The 19,296-nt window shown below is 43.6% G+C and overlaps 1 long non-coding RNA gene across 2 annotated transcripts in view; it reads left to right on the plus strand.

Annotated features, from left to right (window-relative positions):
• Nucleotides 1–19,084, plus strand: part of LOC139263745 (uncharacterized) — a 46,539-nt gene extending 27,455 nt beyond the window's left edge. Inside the window, exons 3-6 of one of the 2 annotated variants that reach the window (XR_011593197.1) lie at nt 8,664–8,764; nt 15,745–15,896; nt 18,433–18,562; nt 18,657–19,084. This is a non-coding gene — a long non-coding RNA (uncharacterized lncRNA). Of the gene's footprint in view, nt 1–8,663; nt 8,765–15,744; nt 15,945–18,432; nt 18,563–18,656 lie in introns of those variants that run through there. The other variant, XR_011593196.1, reaches the window with a different exon arrangement.
• Nucleotides 19,085–19,296: the final 212 nt, after the last annotated feature.

The raw sequence follows: 19,296 nt of genomic DNA on the forward strand, positions 1-19,296 counted from the left end.
TGAGGATGTAACTGGTAGAGTGGACAAGGGAGAACTAGTGGATGTAGTGTATTTGGACTTTCAAAAGGCTTTTGACAAGGTCCCACACAAGAGATTGGTGTGCAAAATTAAAGCACATGGTATTGGGGGTAATGTGCTGGCGTGGATAGAGAACTGGTTGGCAGACAGGAAGCAGAGTCTCGAGATAAACGGGTCCTTTTCAGAATGGCAGACAGTGACTAGTGGGGTGCCGCAGGGTTCAGTGCTGGGACCCCAGCTATTTACAATATACATTAATGATTTAGATGAAGGAATTGAGTGTAATATCTCCAAGTTTGCAGATGACACTAAGCTAGGTGGCAGTGTGAGCTGTGAGGAGCTGTAAGAGGCTGCAGGGTGACTTGGACAGGTTAGGTGAGTGGGCAAACACATGGCAGATGCTATATAATGTGGATAAATGTGAGGTTATCCACTTTGGTGGCAGAATATTATCTGAATGGCGGCAGATTAGGAAAAGGGGAGGTGCAACGAGACCTGGATGTCATGGTACATCAGTCATTGAAAGTTGGCATGCAGATACAGCAGACGGTATGTTGGCCTTCATAGCTAAGGGATTTGAGTATAGGAGCAGGGAGGTCTTGCTGCAGTTGTACAGGGCCTTGGTGAGGCCTCACCTGTAATATTGTGTTCAATTTTGGTCTCTTAATCTGAGGAAGGACGTTCTTGCTATTGAAGGAGTGCAGTGAAGGTTCACTAGACTGATCCTTGGGATGGCAGGACTGATATGAGGAGAGACTGGATCAACTGGGCCTCTACTTGGAGTTTAGAAGGATGAGAGGGGATCTCATAGAAACATATAAAATTCTGACGGGACTGTACAGGTTAGATGCAGGAAGAATGTTCCTGATGTTGGGGAAGTCCAGAACCAGGGGTCATAGTCTAACGATAAGGGGTAAGCCATTTAGGACTGAGATGAGGAGAAACTGCTTCACTCAGAGAGTTGTTAACTTGTGGAATTCCCTACCGCATTGAGTTGTTGATGCCAGTTGATTGGATATATTCAAGAGAGAGTTAGATATGGTCCTGATGGCTAAAGGGATCAAGGGGTATGGAGAGAAAGCAGGAAAGGGGTACTGAGGTGAACGATCAGCTATGATCTTATTGAATGGCGGTGCAGGCTCGAAGGGCCGAATGGCCTACTCCTGCACCTATTTTTTATGTCCTATATATTGGTATTATATTGTATGGGGTATTAGTATTGCACAGCCCCAAACACTGGCTGGTATTGCATCGTATCTGATCAGCAATCGGTATAGCATGGCTCCTGCACATCGGTTGTGTGTAGCTAAGCACTGTAATGCATTTGACTTCTGTTGCTTTTAATCATCATAGTTTTATTCCTGGCTTTTAATTATGTTGTGTTGCACCAATTATGAACAGCTCAGAAATAGCTCTGAAAATATTTGCGGCTATTATAATTTGGCAGACTTTTTTTCCAACCACAAAATGAGCGCAATCAAAATCCTCAAACAGATAATGTTCTCGTGTTGCTTTCAAGGGAATTTAATTGGGAAAAAGTGAATGAGAGTGCAGGTGTGTTCCGTGCTAGGGGATATTTTGGTATGAGGCAGAGGTGAATCTTGGAATAATGGGCTGTGTGGTTTAAAAACCCCCAATGTGCACTCAGCCTGGAGTTCATTATTACCAGTAGATTACTCATCTTCGTCATGCAAATAAATGATCTAGTTAACGATTAAACTGGAAACTTGAAAGTTTCACCAGGTGCAGGAAGAGGACAATAACATTTTACATAGTTTTTCTTAAATAAATGGTTTCACATCTGCATTAAAATAGTGGACAAAGAATTTCATACAAATGCATTGTTTGTAGGCCTAATGGGTCCAAATTTGCCCAGGACTTGCTCCGTTTTGTTTGGAGCAACTTGATTTTTCTGGAATTTCTTTAAAAAATCCCCATTCTGCACATTTAATTTGCGCCAGTGTAAGTGAGTAAGTTACAATTTTTTTTAGTTTCGTTTTTTTTTCAAAAGGGGGCGTTACCAGCCACCCATGCCTGTTTTGGCCATTTAAGCCAGTTTGGATAGCTAGGATAGTTGCTCCAAACTAACTTAGGCCAGCGTATGTAGCCACTTGTGGCCGCACAGAAAACCCTTACGGAGAGTTAAGAAATCAGCGCAGGTAGCCAGAGATGGGGGCGGGGAAGGGAAGTGGAGAGGACCTTACAAAGCACTAAACAACTGCACAACCACATTCAAGAAGCATAAAAACCCATCAATAATAAATAATAAATAAATAATAAAACTTATGTCCTGCTTTCATAACTCAGCTCGGGAAGTCAGCGAGAGGCCACTCTACTGGGGATATGTGCGGGTGGGTGGGAGGCCCGGAAGGGAGAGAATGCGCAGGGAACTGGCCACACACAACACACAGCAGGCTGGGCTCGCAGAACACGGAGGCTGCAGGAGTCAACTCCGGGGGACTGGTGGACTTCTCCTCCGAGGACTGCTGACTCTCTCTTTCCCGCCCCCCCCCCCCCCCACCGGATCAAAACACTCTTCTGCCCGCCCCCACCCTGCCCTGGATCAAAACTCTCCTCACTAAACAAAGCACAACCATCAATAAACAAAACTCAAGTCCTACCTCAGCCCGGGAAATCGGCCAGCCGGCTGGTGTGGGAGGCCACTCAGCCGGGGATAGGTGCGGGACTCTCCATGATGTGCAGCCGCCCGCGCGCGTCGTGACGCCACTTGGCCTGGGATGGGGGCGGTGGCCATCAGGTCCCATGCTGCAGAGGAGCTACTGCGCATGCGTGAAATCTCCAGTGCGCATGCGTTGAGCTACCGGTCCTAGCTCCGCCCCCCTAATTGAATTGCCACACCGTGCCAAGCACAAGGACAGTCGACAGAGCGGGTAGAATACGGGGATATCTTTTCGACGCCGTTTTGAGTGTAGGAAGTCGGCGCACCACACGTAAGTGCACCAAAAAAAACGGAGGGCCAAATTCGGGCCCAATATCTCACAGCCATCTATCCCTATCTCTAGAGGCCATTGTTTATGAGAGAGTGTTTAATTATCTCTGCTTTTACTTATCTATCATTTCAATCCAGTTCTTAGCCAGCTATTTACCCATCTTTTTTTTTAATTAACTGACTGACACCAGCATACATCTGCTGGGGTTGGGGAGGACCAGGAAAGAAATGTCTTCTAATCTCCAGTCTTACTGAAGTTTGCTAATGTTGTAGTCTTGCGCTTTAGTTATTTGCTCACAGTTCTAGTTAAATAACTCCCTTACTCCTACATTATCTTCACGGCATTTAAAAAATCTGAGATCGTGCCCCCTTTCAATTGTCCATTGTCCAGTGAAAACAAATATAGTTCTGTGTGTCATTCTTCATAATTTGGTGCATTAGTCCTGGGGTCATTCATGTTGCTCTCCTATAACCATATCCATGTACTTCTAAAGGTAGGCTGACAAAAGTTACATGTAGTAAAGGAAAATCTTCATTTACATAACTCTCTTCAAATCCTCAGGGCATCTGCTACACCGCCAATTACTTTTGAAGTTTAAGTCACTGCTGTTGCGTAGGCTACCATTTCAAGCAGTTTCAAGATGACCATCTATTAACGTCCTTATATTTTTAGTGGTGCTGATGAGGTTATTGGGAGAACTGGGTTGGACACGTCATTGAGGCCAACATTGTGAGAGAACTACAATCATCAATGCAAAATCTTGAGTGATTTTGTCATTTTATGCGCTAAAATCCAGCTTTCTTGTACTGTCTGACTCAATGACCCAGAATTTGCGATCCTGATGATGAACTGGAAGTGTTCACTGTCATCTTGCCTTTGAAACTGACCGCAACTTCAGGATTTGCCGCATGCGCAGCCTAACGTGGAAATCCTAAAGTTATGGTCTGCCCTTTACTGCTGCTCCACAGGCTGTGCTGTGCTCCCGCCCCTGCCCTAGAGCCAGCAATCAGTGGAATCTTTCAAATCTGGGAAACTGACACAAACATCGGCTCTTCCGCAGTAATTAAGCTGTTAAATTCCCCACCAAACGTTAGACCCAAAGGGATTAGGTGTAACTGGGGTTTTAACAGCGTATTGACTGCTAAACTAAGGTTATAGTCCTAAAAACTAAGTTTAATTTTGTGCAGTATCACATTTTAATAAAAATTGTCATTTTTAAGAAACTTTTTTAAAAAAGCCTGTTCATCTTAATTCCAGGTTTGTCTTTTCCCTGTGTGAGAGCCCCAATCTTTGTTTTGCTCTCTTGAACATGTTTTAAAAGTTAGACATAGAAATTCGGGTCATTTGTGCCTTCCGTTAGCACCCCCGGGGGTAGCTAACAGCAGCCAAAAAGTCGTTTGCGCCCCGACAACTCCCGCTAAATTCGCCGATAGTTTAGCGGCGGCGGTAACCCGTAGCGCCCCGCTCTGCTGCGCCAGCGATGACGATGACCTCACGGTGCACTAAATTGGGTATTGCCCCCTGAAGCTGGCGATGATGGCGACCGCTTCAGGGGGCGCGTACCGGACGGCCAGCCACTCGCAGGATGCAAGTTAAAGGGGAGGTGTGGGCCTTTTTAGAAAAAACAATTCTTCCGATTTAGTCGTGCTTTATTCCGTTGGTGCTTTGAACGTGGGGTCCATGCCGCGATAGTTGGTACAGGTAGGACCTTTTCATTAATGCAGAATTTGCAACTTGGGGCCTTCCCTTTAATTGCGGGAAGAGCCCCTCCTACATAGCAACACTATGCGGCCCAGTGCGTAGCGCTGCATCCCGCTCGCGGCGCCTCCACCCCACTATCGCCCCAGAAAGGAAGTGGATTGTTTTATTTTGCGCTCCACTTCCTTTCGGGGGCGGTAACCCCAATTTCTCAAGAGGCGAGACTTCTGCGCCTGGCACAAAGGCTCACGCCTCGTGGGTTTTACTGGAATTTCTCCCCCTTAGACTTTTATGAGCTTACCCACATCTTTGTTCGCTGTCTGAGAATTCTGCATTTTGAGTGGCTGCTTAGATAGCTTGTTGCCACAGCAGCTCGCACCATGGGATTCCCACCATATTACGTTGATTTAAATTATATGTCGGAAAACCTGAATTTTTCGACACAGAGATCGCGAGATCTTTGTGCAAAGCTTACTTCAGGGCCACTGGTGCTGACTGTAATTCCGGGCCAATATCTCCTCAATATCTTTCATGAACTTGGGATGTCCCAAAGCGCTTTACAGCCAAAGAAATACTTTTGAAGTGTAGTCACTGTTGTAGTGTAGGGAAACAGTGAGGCATCGGCTATCCGAGCATTTGAAAGACGGCACCTTTGACAATGCAGCATCCCCTTAGATGATGTTTTTAAGTTCTGACGTGGGACTAGAACACACACCATTCCAACTCTTGAGTGCCAGTACTGAGCCAAGCTAGAAGAAGGATTAAAAGTTTTACTTCGACATCACGTCAATGTAGTCAGTGCATAATCATAAAATGCCCACTCTGTTTAGTATAAAAATAATTTCATATCCATGCTCACTCCATAATTTGTGGGTATGAGAGGTTATGAGAACTTCTTCATGCAGCCTCACCCAAAAAGATTTGAGAATGTCCAGTGTACAGTACTGTGCTTTTCTTTAGAATGCTATATACCATGCTCTTTAAATGCTGTACTCTGAGTATCTTCTAAGCAGCTGCTTTGCAATACACTCCAGGATATTTTCTACACTGCTCCTCTGGTGCCACTGAAAATAATTTTACAGGTACAGTACACCATATGGCGTGCAGTAGAAGTCTCTGTTTCTGGCACAGAGCAGGGGAATTGTCTATGGAGTTCTGGAGAAATGTGTAATTCAGCATTTTCCAGCTGTTGGTACATTTCCTGAGATTCTGGAAAATTAAAGCTCTCATTTTGTTTCAATAAAGCTATTCTTCCAACTGCTTCTGTAACTGCGTGAAGTCAATCAGTAGTGAGTGTACTTCAGATGCTCCACTCTTTGCTTTAACTGTGCTTCTTGAAACTAGTGTTGTGGTGAGTTTTTGGATGACCGGATCTGAAATTGTACCACATCTCGTCTCTGAAACTAGATTTAGCTGTTCTCAATTGGCTGAGATCCATCTTGTTCTGCCTGTTGTCAATCCCTGGTGCTGTTTGTTTTATTTTGCATTTTTACCTGTGTTTTTTTGTAGATGTGTATGTGTGTACATATATGTGTATATATATATGCATGTGTGTGTGTATATATATGTGCGTGTATGTGTGTACATATTTGTGTATATATGTGTATGTGTGTCTGTATATAAATTATGTATGTATGTATATATGTGTGTGTGTGTGTGTGTGTGTGTATATATTATGTATGTATGTATCTCACTTGGTAGCAGTCTCACCTCTGAGTCAAAAGGTTGTGGGTTCAAGTCCCACTCCAGAGACATGAGCACAAAAATCTTGGCTGATACTCCAGGACAGTACTGAGGAAGTGTTGCACTGTTGGAGGTGCTGTCTTTCAGAAGAGACATTAAACCAAATAAATACTTTTGAAGTGTAGTCACTGTTGTAGTGTAGGGAAACAGTGAGGCATCGGCTATCCGAGCATTTGAAAGACGGCACCTTTGACAATGCAGCATCCCCTTAGTCTGCTCTCTCAGGTGGACGTAAAAGATCGCTCGGCACTATTTCGAAGAAGAGCGGGGGAGTTCTCCCCGTGTCCCGGCCAATACTTATCCCTCAACCAACATCACTAAAAGCAGATTATCTGGTCATTATCACATTGCTGTTTGTTGGAGCTTGCTGTGCGGTAGTTAGCTGCCACATTTCCTACATTGCAATAGTGACTTCTCTCCAAAAGTACTTCATTGGTTGTAAAACACTTTGGAATATCTTGAGTTCGTCAAAGGCACCATATAAATGCAAGTCTTTCTTGCTTTTACATGGACGAACAAGCTATGAGATATCTCTGCTGGCGTTGCCAAGGTAGCTCCACTCTGTGTAAGCCTCTAGATTGACAACTTCACATAGAATTTGCAGCACAGAAACTGGCCATTGTTTATGCTGCACGAGCCTCCTCACACCTTACTTCATCTAACCCTATCAGTATATCCTTCGATTCTTTTGTCCCTCATGTGCTTATCTAGTTTCCCCTTAAATTTGTGTCTATGCTATTCGCCTCAAATATTCCTTGTGGTAGCGAGTTCCACATTCTAACCACTGTCTGGGTAAAGAAGTTTCTCCTGAATTCCTTATTGGATTCATGGCAATATCTTATTTTTGTGGCCCCTAGATTTTGACTCCCCCCACAACTTTACAGCTGCTGCTCTCAGTAAAACCAGGGCCTTACTTTAGTGTCAACAAAAATGACAGCTTATCAGCAGAGCAGCATATAATTTCTGCAGTGTTTTAGAAGCTGGACAGGGTGTGGAAGCTGGTGGATTAATAGGTTGGAAAATGTCGAAATAAAAACATTAAAAAAAAAATTATGAACAAGTACACTACTTCATTTAAAATGCAGGCCCTGGTTTATCTCCGTGGAAAAACCTTGATGTGACGAAGGCTGCAATGGGTGGATTACACTGAGTATTGACATCTTCTGTTTTGTGTGTCCTTGTGCTGTCAGATAATTCCCCTTCCCCCTGCCCCCCACACCTCACATTGACATTTGCTCTATGTGCCCTGTGGTGGGGCCCTGGAGCACTGAGCGCGAGTGTGTGAACATGTCTTGCTCACACCAAGCTGTGCAGTGACAGATGGGGATAGACACCCAAAGGATCTGTGATAAATCTGAAATTCTCGGCCCTCCTTTGTCCTTTTGGGCATTCATGCGCGATAATAAGATTAGAATCTGCTCAGCTGTCCCCTATTACACAGCAGTATTCCGGAGCTGGCTGATGCCCATTGTCATTTTTAAAGAAAAATAATCTTTTGATGGTCACATTTACAAAGGAGTGGATACAAAGTTGGATTTATTTTTTGAATTCTGATATAGTTCTTGATAGATTTATGCAATGCTCCTTTTTTTAAATGGATGCACTCACCCAAACACTTTTTTGCTTTCAGTTAATTTATAACCTGCACCTGAGCCAGTGTTGATTCTGGAAAAGGGTGTATCGATGTAGCTCTTCATCAAAGCTGCTAACATTGGTTTTTTGAGTTGTTAAACTGGCCATTTTTATAGGTAGTCAGTCTAAAATTAGTGATCTACCTCGGATTATTCAACAAATCGTGAATTTTCCAGCACCGGGTGAGTACATGAAGCCTGATACATTTATCAAGAGATGTTTGACACTCCAGTAATTTGTTAGTTATTTGGCCGATTAGGTTCCATGACTGGCACTGTTGAAACAGAAGGCACTTAATATATATTTAACACTTGTTGTCATGGCAATGAAAGGCTGTTAACATTTTAGACAGGCTCCATCCCAGAATCCTATTCAGTTGGTGCATGTTTCTGAGATAGATGACAAGCAAGTGTTTGTGTATTGTTGTATGTATGCTCTGAAAGAACGGCATAGCTTAGATTCACTGGATGCTGCATTGGTATGAATATCAATTGCAAACCAGTTGATCTGAAATGTTATTTTTAAATCATTTTTCCTGTTCTCCCGTTTCATTTGTTTAAATGTGTGTATATGTACCAGAGGCATTTTGTAATCGGCACAACTCTTGTCTGTCCCACCCAGGCCATTGACTCACTAATGTTATCATGGTCGGACTCGCGAACCTGCGAGAGAACATCATTGTCTGTTAAAGAGAGGAAGGAGCCGAGGACTGGATAAAGGAGGTGAGCAGAGGGGACAACGTAACCTCTTACTATTCAGATATTCTGATCCTATTCTCAAACATCACTAAACATATTCATATTTGACAGTATGTTTCCACCCCCACCCACTCTTCTCCCCTCCCTTGCATTGGGGTACAGCTTAATAAGAGCCAGCAGACCACCTATACCATGAACAAGTGACTAATCTTCAGTAGAGAAGTGAGCATCAACAGTTTGTTCAAATGTTGGAGCATTACAGTAAAGTAGAATCCAGCAAAGTGAGCAGGAGCTAGAACCCTGTCTATATTTTTTTCTTTCTTTATACCTACCTCTCCCTCCACTGCCATGCCCAGAGACACTGAAGCAATGTGTAGCACATCTACTGATCCCCTAACTATGGCTGGAATTTTACCGGCGCTGAGAGGGCAGAGGTGGGTCAGCTGTCAAAATGGAAATGATTGACAGCGGGTCGGGAGCCCGTTGTCAACCCGCCTCCATGCTAGTCTCCCAAGTGTTGGGTCTTAACAAACCCATCACCGAGCAGCGGGGGAGGCAATTTGCATCATTAAATGCTAGCTAAAAGCCAACAAAGACAATTTTATCCTGTACTTAACATTTTTCCAGCTTGTTGATGAGGTGCACAGCGCTCGGGGATCATGTCAGGTAAGTAGGTCGGGTTTTCAATCAGTGTCCATTCTTCTGAATAGTTGACAGCTGCAAATGTGGTATTAAAGCTACCATTTCATAACTGTTCACCTTCCAATCTTGGAAGCTGGAGCCTTCAGGATATGGAATACACTTTTCAGCTTTATGCAGGTTGGAAGTATATGGAGTAAACTCTCTTTCCACTGTCACCTCCTTGGGACAACCTCTCATTCTTGACCGATCGCTTCTGTCATCTCAACTTCAGCTGCCATCTACTCTATCAGCATCGGTGCCCTTGGAAAAAAATCTCACCTTGGTCCTCAGAATCCCACCACAATCAGCCCCAACACCAGCATCACTAGGCACACCAGCAGCACCAACAACAACATCAACCTTCTCTGCAATCAACTGATGCTGCACAGGGTACAGTGTATCAGTACCCAACCACATTGCTGCCTGAGGGGCCAGGGGTGGCCTCACCATGGCCAAATTTACTTCAGTTGACGCTGTACACCTTAGCTGCCACATGATGTGCCAAGTTGGCACCACCCCACACCAGCACCATAAAGCATCACTACAATGCCCAAGCCATTCCTTTCAAACTCACCACCGTTGCAGGGGTACCGTATGTCTCACCATTCATTACAACTCACTAAGCCACTTCCAAAGGTGCACACAAATCTGTCCAAGAATGCAAAGTGTTGAAAATAAAAATGTCAATGTTTGACAACACATTAACAGAAACTTTATGTGAACATTGGCTAAAAGACCCAAGTGCCTACCCTTGTGTATTGTTAGTTGGTATGAGTGGACAAGGATGAGGGTGAGTGTGAGAGGTGGCTAGTGAGATGGGGAAATAGCAATGTAGATAGAGAGCGGGATGGGTGGAGGTGCAAGGTAAGTTGGTGTGAGTAAGGATATGCAGAGGTAGAATAGGGAAGGCAGAATGATGGGGATATGATCAGTGGCACAGCAGGATGAGGTTGAGTGTGGCTTTGCAGTAACATTTTGTGATCTACCGAGATCATTGAAAGGTTTGCGTCACTGCAGCCTGGTCTTCCTGATAACCTCCTTGCTGTGCCCTCCAGGACAATGTGCAGCCAAGCTGCATTGGTGTCCTGGGGAGGTATCTTCTGCCCATGCGAAAGGAAGAGAACCTCGCTGCGTGCTGTGACTCCCTCCATAAGCATCTGGAGGGAGTCATGGGAGAGCCTGGGTGCAGCCGTGCACCTCTGTGCAGTGCTTCAGTGTTTGCAGCACCTCGATGCTGTAGAACACTGACAGTACAACTATCAAAATGAATGTGGGCATGGTCCTTTTTAAGTAAAGCGCTGATGACGCCTCATCAAATGACGCCATCAGATCCTCTTCCTTTTAGTTAACCAGGATCCTCGCTGGGCGGGCTTAACAAGCCCCATCACTGTAAAATTACTTGGAGAGGGCGGGCTGCAACCAGGAGCGGGCTGGAACCTCGCTAAAGACCCTGGCCGCCCCTGACTCACCATGGTTGGCAACATCGCGGCCTATGTATCCAAGGTATATGGATTTCCCCCCCCTCCGCCCCCGTTTCTCCCTCTGTCTTTAGGCCGGTTGATGCGATGTGACAGTAGAGTGCAGCCAGCTAACCTGCTCCCAGGTGTCTGCTGCTCAAGTAGTTGTGGGAGGGGCACACATTTAATGTGGGCGGGTTGAGGGGTGACAGGTTCACAAACTTGTTTTTTCCTCTGCGGAGAACTAGCAACATACAGAGTGAGACTTTCTTATCTAGTTGTATATTTTAATCAATCACCAAAAGTGAAATCTGTAAAATTATGAAGGTGTTTAATAGGATAAATGTAGAGAAGATGTTTCCACTTCTGGGGGAGTCCAATACTAGAAGCCATACATATAAGATCATTACTAATAAATCCAATAAGGAATTCGGGAGAAACCTCTTTACCCAGAGAGTGGTTAGAATGTGGAACTTGCTATCACAAGGAGCAGTTGAGGCGAATAGTATAGATGCATTTAAAGGGAAGCTAGATAAGCACGAGGGAGAAATGAAGAGAAGCTTATGCTGATAGAGTGGGAGGAGGCGTGTATGGAGCAAAATGCCATCATAGACTGGTTGGGCCGAATGACCTGTTTCTGTGCTGTAAATTCTGTTATTCTGTGATCTATCTCACTCTTTGACTTCCAATCTCATTCCTAACATAGAAACATAGAAAATAGGTGCAGGAGTAGGCCATTCGGCCCTTCGGCCCTTCGAGCCTGCACCACCATTTAATATGATCATGGCTGATCATGCAACTTCAGTACCCCATTCCTGCTTTCTCTCCATACCACTTGATCCCTTTAGTCGTAAGGGCCACATCTAACTCTCTTTTGAATATATCTAACAAACTGGCCTCAAGAACTTTCTGTGGTAGAGAATTCCACAGGTTCACAATTTTCTGAGTGAAGAAGTTTCTCCTCATCTCGGTCCTAAATGGCTTACCCCTTCCTTAGATTCTGACCCCTGGTTCTGGACTTCCCCAACATCGGGAACATTCTTCCTGCATCTAACCTGTCCAGTCCCGTCAGAATTTTATATGTTTCTGAGATCCACTCTCATTCTTCTAAATTCTAGTAAATATAAGCCTAGTCAATCCAGTCTTTCTTCATATGTCAGTCCTGTCATCCCGGGAATCCGTCTGATGAACCTTCGCTGCACTCCCTCATTAGCAAGAACGTCCTTCCTCAGATTATGAGACCAAAACTGTACACAATATTCAAGGTGTGGCCTCACCAAGGCCCTGTACAACTGCAGTAAGACCTCCCTGCTCCTATACTCAAATCCTCTCGCTATGCAGGCCAACATGCCAATTGCCTTCTTCACCGCCTGCTGTACCTGCATGCCTACTTTCAATGACTGATGTACCATGACACCAGGTCACGTTGCACCTCCCCTTTTCCTAATCTGTCACCATTCAGAAAATATTCTGCCTTCCTGTTTGTGCCACCAAAGTGGATAACCTCACATTTGTCTACATTATACTGCATCTGCCATGCATTTGCCCACTCACCTAACCTGTCCAAGTCACCCTGCAGCCTCTTAGCATCCTCCTCACAGCTCACACTGCCACCCAGCTTAGTGTCATCTGCAAACTTGGAGATATTACACTCAATTCCTTCATCTAAATCATTAATGTATATTGTAAATAGCTGGGGTCCCAGCACTGAACCTTGCGGTACCCCACTAGTCACTGCCTGCCATTCTGAAAAGGACCCATTTATTCCTACGCTTTGCTTCCTGTCTGCCAACCAGTTCTCTATCCATGTCAATACATTACCCCCAATACCATGTGCTTTAATTTTGAACACTAATCTCTTGTGTGGGACCTTGTCAAAAGTCTTTTGAAAGTCCAAATACACCACATCCACTGGTTCTCCCTTGTCCACTCTACTAGTTACATCCTCAAAAAATTCCAGAAGATTTGTCAAGCATGATTTCCCTTTCATAAATCTTCTCTAATGTTGACAGTCCTGTTGTCATCAACCTCCCCTGACTACATAACTGAGAGCGTGAGAGAACAGTTCTGCATAAACCCATATTCAGTCACTCTGTGCCACAGACGCCTGCCACATCTTCCTACTGCCGTTTGATTTGGCAGGACGCTTTAATTGGCTAGGGTTGCAATGGTGACCAGACACTTAACTGTCGAGCTTGGTTTGGTTATCGAGTCTGCTTTTGGAATGTTAATCTGCAGTTGAACAAGGAAGGTGCAGTGTTCAGTGGGTAACGATGTTCACACTTGCCGTTAGGGCCAGCCAGATGCAGCCAGTCACTTACTTAAATAAAACTGGATTGACAGCGGCAAACAATTAGTGATCATGTGTGGAAAGGTCAGTAAATACAATAAATGCTTTAGCCATCCAATGTCCTAATATTTCATAGTGATTTAGCCTAAAAAGCCATCCACATATTGTAAGTAATGCTTTTCCACACAATACCTCTGACAGCTGTACTTCACAAAAATAAAGTACCATTTCTGTGGACCTGTGGAACTCATTGACTAATTCTGTCAAAATAAAACTTCTTTATTTCAGGATTTTCTTGGCTTATTAGTGTTTCACTAATGGATTCAAAATCAATAGTTATAAACTACAGAGCCGTCAGGGCAATTTTCAACGGCAGTGCTTTGGCAAGAACTTTTCAAATATTAAGTTTGACACAAATGTGCTACTGTATTGTGATGTTGGTGGTTTAAAATGAACAGTGACTCTGGAAAAAAAACACGAGATGACTTGGAGTGACACAGGGAAGATGATTAAATAAATAAATAAATAATTAAATAAATAAATAAAATCAATGGCCATACCAATGTCACCGGTTGGAGATCTTCAGCGCAGTTACCATTTAGGAAATGCAAGTTTCCCATATTTCCATTGATCCAATCCACTTGGAGAAATACCAATACAAGTGCCTTATGAACCCAGAGCTTGTAAAAATAAATATAGAAAATTGTCTTTTTCCAGGCCCTCCTTCCCCAAAAAGAAAAAGTCACACTGTGATACAAGATGTGAGCAGTTCGATCCCGTCTGTTCATTCTTTGAGTCCAAATGGTCATCAAGAAAAGACTTTGCCTTATTGAACTGGTTTTAAGGCCTAGGATTCCTTCTTGACTGTGAACAAGTTGCATTCAGTACTCAGACTGTAAACAACACGCTTCAATTCCTGTGTACTTGGGGATGAATCACAGCGCAACTTTCTAAACTTCCCTTTTATAAATAAATCTTGTGATGCAGAATCAGCCACGTCCATTTAAAACTGTAGTTGGACTATAATCACCGTTCAGAAGTGACTTCTCCTCATTGCTCACTGAAAGTGGATCTCAGGGGATCCTCTGCATATGTTTGTACTTGTGTTTACACTGGTGTATTAGCTCTTTATCTTTAAAACACTGGCTTTTAATCAGATCCTCTGATCAGAGGTTGATTTTCATTCAGAAATGAATGTCTTGAGAACTAGGCCTGGATTCTTGTGTGCGTCCATTGGTACTGATTCTCATCTCAACTTTTTACCTCAATTCTTTACTCAGAAGGGGTAGGCTCAGTATCTAAAGCGAAAAGAATGTTTGAAAGTGGAATTCGATTCCCAGAGTTGCCTCCTTTTTTGGGCATGTGTATATTAGGAGTACAGTGCTAATCTATTCTCTCACATCCAGTCTGTATGTAGCTGGAGAATCAACACTTGAATGGGGAATCAAATGGCCTGCTCACACACAGCATGAAATTTATTTCTAACAAAAATACCTTTCTTGTCAATGAAGCCACGGTTTATATAGTTTTATGGCTTGGACAACTATCGTTCCCACTGTTATGGGTCATTCATTACCCTTGCGCTCAATGAATGCTGTTTTTTGCCTTATAGTGGCTACAGCTTCTCCGTTCTCGGCCTCAAAGAGATGCTCTGATCTGTAACCACACACAGGAGACTAATGTTGGCTGCAAGCTGAATGCTTACTGCCAGACCATGCTAAAAGTAATACAAATGTTACAACATTTCACTCAGATTAACACGTCCCTGGCTGTCAGGACACATTGGGCAACCTTCAGCAATAATAAAAAGAAAGAATAAAAACTGCACAGTTCTATAGCATCTTATCACATCTCAATGCGCTTCCCATACAGTGAATTACTTTGAATGCCATTGGCTGTTATGTAGACAAACTCGGCAAGCACTTTTCCTGCTGCAACTATGCACAATCAGCAATGAGATTCTAATAAAATAAGTGGTATACTGTAAAGGTTTTGTTATTAACAAAGACAAAATAAGGGGTGGGAATATTTTCAGTCATTTACAGACCATACTTCCCAGAGTGGTATTTGAAGCAGTATGTGGAAATTCTGTATAAAACAAATACAATAGCTTGTCACTGTAAACAATTTGATATACAATACCATGTATTGTTTCTGGCTTTCATATTCATAGATAAAAACAATGCATTATTCATAAAAATATTGAATATTGTTCTCTGTACTTTATATTGTACTTGCACTTCCCCTGATATTCCTTTTCCTCCCCTCCCGAGTCAGCCTCATTCCGCACTATACTTTGGCACGGGATATGGCAATCCAGTCCACAGGCACCTCCATGAATGTCTTCACTGATGTTTCTTGATTGCCCTGCCAGAGAGGCTTGTGTTTCTGTGCAGCTCACTCTCATGGTAGTCAACTTTAGGTGAAGACTTTTGTATCATTAGTGCATTCTCAATGGGTGTTAAGACACCAGAACAGACTTTAGTACATTGCTGTTGAATGCTAGGACTTTAATTCTTAATGCATGTCTAGACATATATATTAAGCAGTTATGGTTGCACTATTTATTTTGTCAGGAATTGTGAAAAGCTGCCAAAAATGAAATGCTGAATAAATTGCGATCGGAGACGTACCTCCGGACTATGCCTCCAACCCTCAAAACATTTACGAAATTACCGTCTGGCGCCCAGGCTGCAAAGAGTTGGGGTCTCCAGTCTCGAGGCGGAAGGTAGCTTAATGCGCCACGGATCCCAGGGGCGCAGGCGGTGCGGAAGCGTACCTGGGATCATGTGGGTCTGGTCCTCCAATGAAGAAGGAGAATTTCATTGCATGATAGGAATCCCCTAATGATATGCAATGGAATCCCCAAATCTAATAAGTATACAATGTACAGAATTGCAATTTTATTCATAAGTTCCTTCATTGCACCAACCTCAATAAACATTTAAGACTGTAATTCGGGTCAATATTTGCATAAACTCACTTAATAAAGTGTATGGGTATAATTTTGGATTTTTAAATGTTTTATTTAAGCCTTAGCTATCCCGTTACACTGATGCAAACTGGCCAGTCGCTGGGCAAATAGCCCAACCCTGCACCAGCAATACTCAGTTTTCAGTCGGTTTGGATGATCTGTCAAGGCGTACGATGACAGATTGCAAGTTCTGGATTTTGCGCAAGCACATGCTCAAACTCCGGAATTTACAGGGCATTTCAAAGGGAATACGATTGGCATACTTCGCAGACACCGCAATTTCAGGGCCATTTTGTTTGCAGGTAATTTTAATTTTTTTGTTTTTATATCGATACCAATATAAAAACATAAGAAATAGGAGCAAGAATAGGCCATTTGGTCCCTTGAGCCTGCTCCACCATTCAATAAGATCATGGCTGATCTGATCCTGACCTCAACTCCACTTCCCTGCCTGCTCCCCATAATCCTTGACTCCCTTATTGCTCAAAGATTTGTCTATCTCCACCTTTAAATATATTCAACGATCCAGCTTAAATATATTCAACAACTTCAGAGAATATTCCTACACCGTGCCAAGGGATTTGAGACTCTGGAGTAGATATTTAATTTGTTAGGATACTTTAATCATTTAAGACTGAATTTGAACAACATTTTAATTTTGGCAGCACTCTGGTGCTGACTTTAAACTTGCAGCACTGAATGACCCGTTGGAGGTGGGATTTCTTGATTACTTCCATAGATTACTTCCAACATTCTGAATGCAACCCACTGGTAAAAATTCATCAAACGCTTTTGGTATTTGATACCTACAGTTCTCCGGCTGCAGGCGGTGTTCGTTCAGTCCCTTGTAGTCATGGTCTGCATTATCACGTTGCTCTTGTGTCACTGTGCCAACAACTCTGGAGTAGCCACAGAATGAAAATATTTTCAAAGACCTTTTTGGGCTTAGCTTTAGTGTATTAAATGCAGACCGAAGCTTTCGTTTCACAGTGGGTGGAGCTGGTTGTCCATGTTGGCAGTTTTTTCTTTTGCGGCCGTCCAGTGCTCTGGTAGTCACTTCATTCCACTGCTGCTGGCATGACATAGAAACATAGAAACGTAGAAAATAGGTGCAGGAGTAGGCCATTCGGCCCTTCAAGCCTGCACCACCATTCAATAAGATCATGGCTGATCATTCCTTCAGTACGCCTTTCCTGCTTTCTCTCCATTCCCCTTGATCCCCTTAGCCGTAAGAGCCATATCTAACTCCCTCTTGAATATATCCAGTGAACTGGCATCAACAACTCTCTGCGGTAGAGAATTCCACAGGTTAACAACTCTGAGTGAAGAAGTTTCTCCTCATCTCAGTCCTAAATGGCCTACCCCTTATCCTTCGATTATGTCCCCTAGTTCTGGACTTCCCCAACATCGGGAACATTCTTCCTGCATCTAACCTGTCCAGTCCCATCAGAATTTTATATGTTTCTATGAGATCCTCTCTCATCCTTCTAAACTCCAGTGAATGCAGGCCCAGTCGACCCAGTCTCTCCTCGTATGTCAGTCCTGCCATCCCGGGAATCAGTCTGGTGAACCTTCGCTGCACTCCTGGAATAGCAAGAACGTCCTTCCTCAGATTAGGAGACCAAAACTGAACACAATATTCCAGGTGAGGCCTCACCAAGGCCCTGTACAGCTGCAGTAAGACCTCCCTGCTCCTATACTCAAATCCCCTAGCTATGAAGGCCAACATACCATTTGCCTTCTTCATCGCCTGCTGTACCTGTATGCTAACTTGGGCAGATAGGCCACCTAGGATGTACCCTTTCAGAGAGAAAGAAGCCTGGAGTCCGGTCCTGCTGTGAACACCTTGGGCGGCGTCTAGAGAGAGAGAGTGAGAGAGACACACACACACATACACTGAGGAGAATGTTACCAGCTGTGTCTATTGAAAGGCACTTCAGGGGTGATGTGAGGAAGTATTTATTCACATAAAGGGCAGTGGAAATCTGGAACTCTTTTCCCCCAAAAAGCTTTTGAGGCTCGGTCAGTTGAAAATTTCAAAATTGAGATTGCTAGGTTTTTGTTAGGCAGGGGTTACAGAACCAATGCGGAACCAAGATGGAGTTAATGATCTAATTGAGCAGGCTCGATGGGCTGAATGGCCTACTCTTGTTCCTATGTACCTATGAAAGCTGTCAAGGGCGATGAAAGTAACTATCACAATGGGGATGAGAGCAGTGGAGGAAAGAAAAGTTAACAGGAGCTTTTAGTCACTTCCTTAAAGGCTCGACATCCCTTTTCCGATGTGTAGTTTCAGCTTCGAATCACAGTGGGGAACATCGAAAGCCTGGTGCCGATGTCTTTTTAACCACCATCACTAACACAGATCAAGATACTCTCTGCTGCCTGTTCAGTTAGTGAGAAAGTCACACTGATACCTGGTAGGCATCAGCTTTCAGACATTCTTTGAATTATCCTGATAGCTTGCAGACCCTTGTTGTTCTGACGGATTGCATTCTTTCTTTATCTCAACAGCTGGCACATTATCTTTAGCCCGACAGTTTCCAGTTGTGCCCTCTGCCGACAGCTTCCAGGCCTACCGTGTGCTTTCAAGCCTGAACCTGGCATGACCTGTATGTCAGAAAGTTGCAAATGTACCTCATCTGACTTTGGTGTTTGATTTAGGCCTTTTTGTCCTGTTGCCTGTAAAAACTCAACCCGGAAAAACTTTAATTGAAAAATTTGTGCGCGAGAAAAGCCAAAATAATCCACAAATCTCGTACGGATTCCTAGTTTATTAATAATTGTACATTTTCCTTTGATGCTGTGTGGCAAGCCAACTACTAAAAGTGTTGATAAAAGTTCTGCTGATTGCGACAAGCTCCAGATTCTCCACAGTTGGCCTATTGTGCTGCGTATTTTGCTGTCATTTGCAAGTCTATTCTCTGCAATCTATACTTTTGGGATTAGGGAAGGTTTTTCTGTAAAACATTGGCTCTTCTGAAAGAGTTATTGTGAACAAGGAATTAATTAAATGTCTGCAGTGCCTGAATACGATGTCAAATTGGATTTAATGCAACCTTTAGGGAATGCCATGTAAGCTAGTGGAAATGTGGAACTATCTCCCCCCTGCCCCCCCACCCCCCACCCAACCCCCAAAGGACTAGTTTCTGGG

Source organism: Pristiophorus japonicus, chromosome 1 (genome assembly GCF_044704955.1).
Source record: "Pristiophorus japonicus isolate sPriJap1 chromosome 1, sPriJap1.hap1, whole genome shotgun sequence".
NCBI classification, from domain to species: Eukaryota; Metazoa; Chordata; class Chondrichthyes; family Pristiophoridae; genus Pristiophorus; species Pristiophorus japonicus.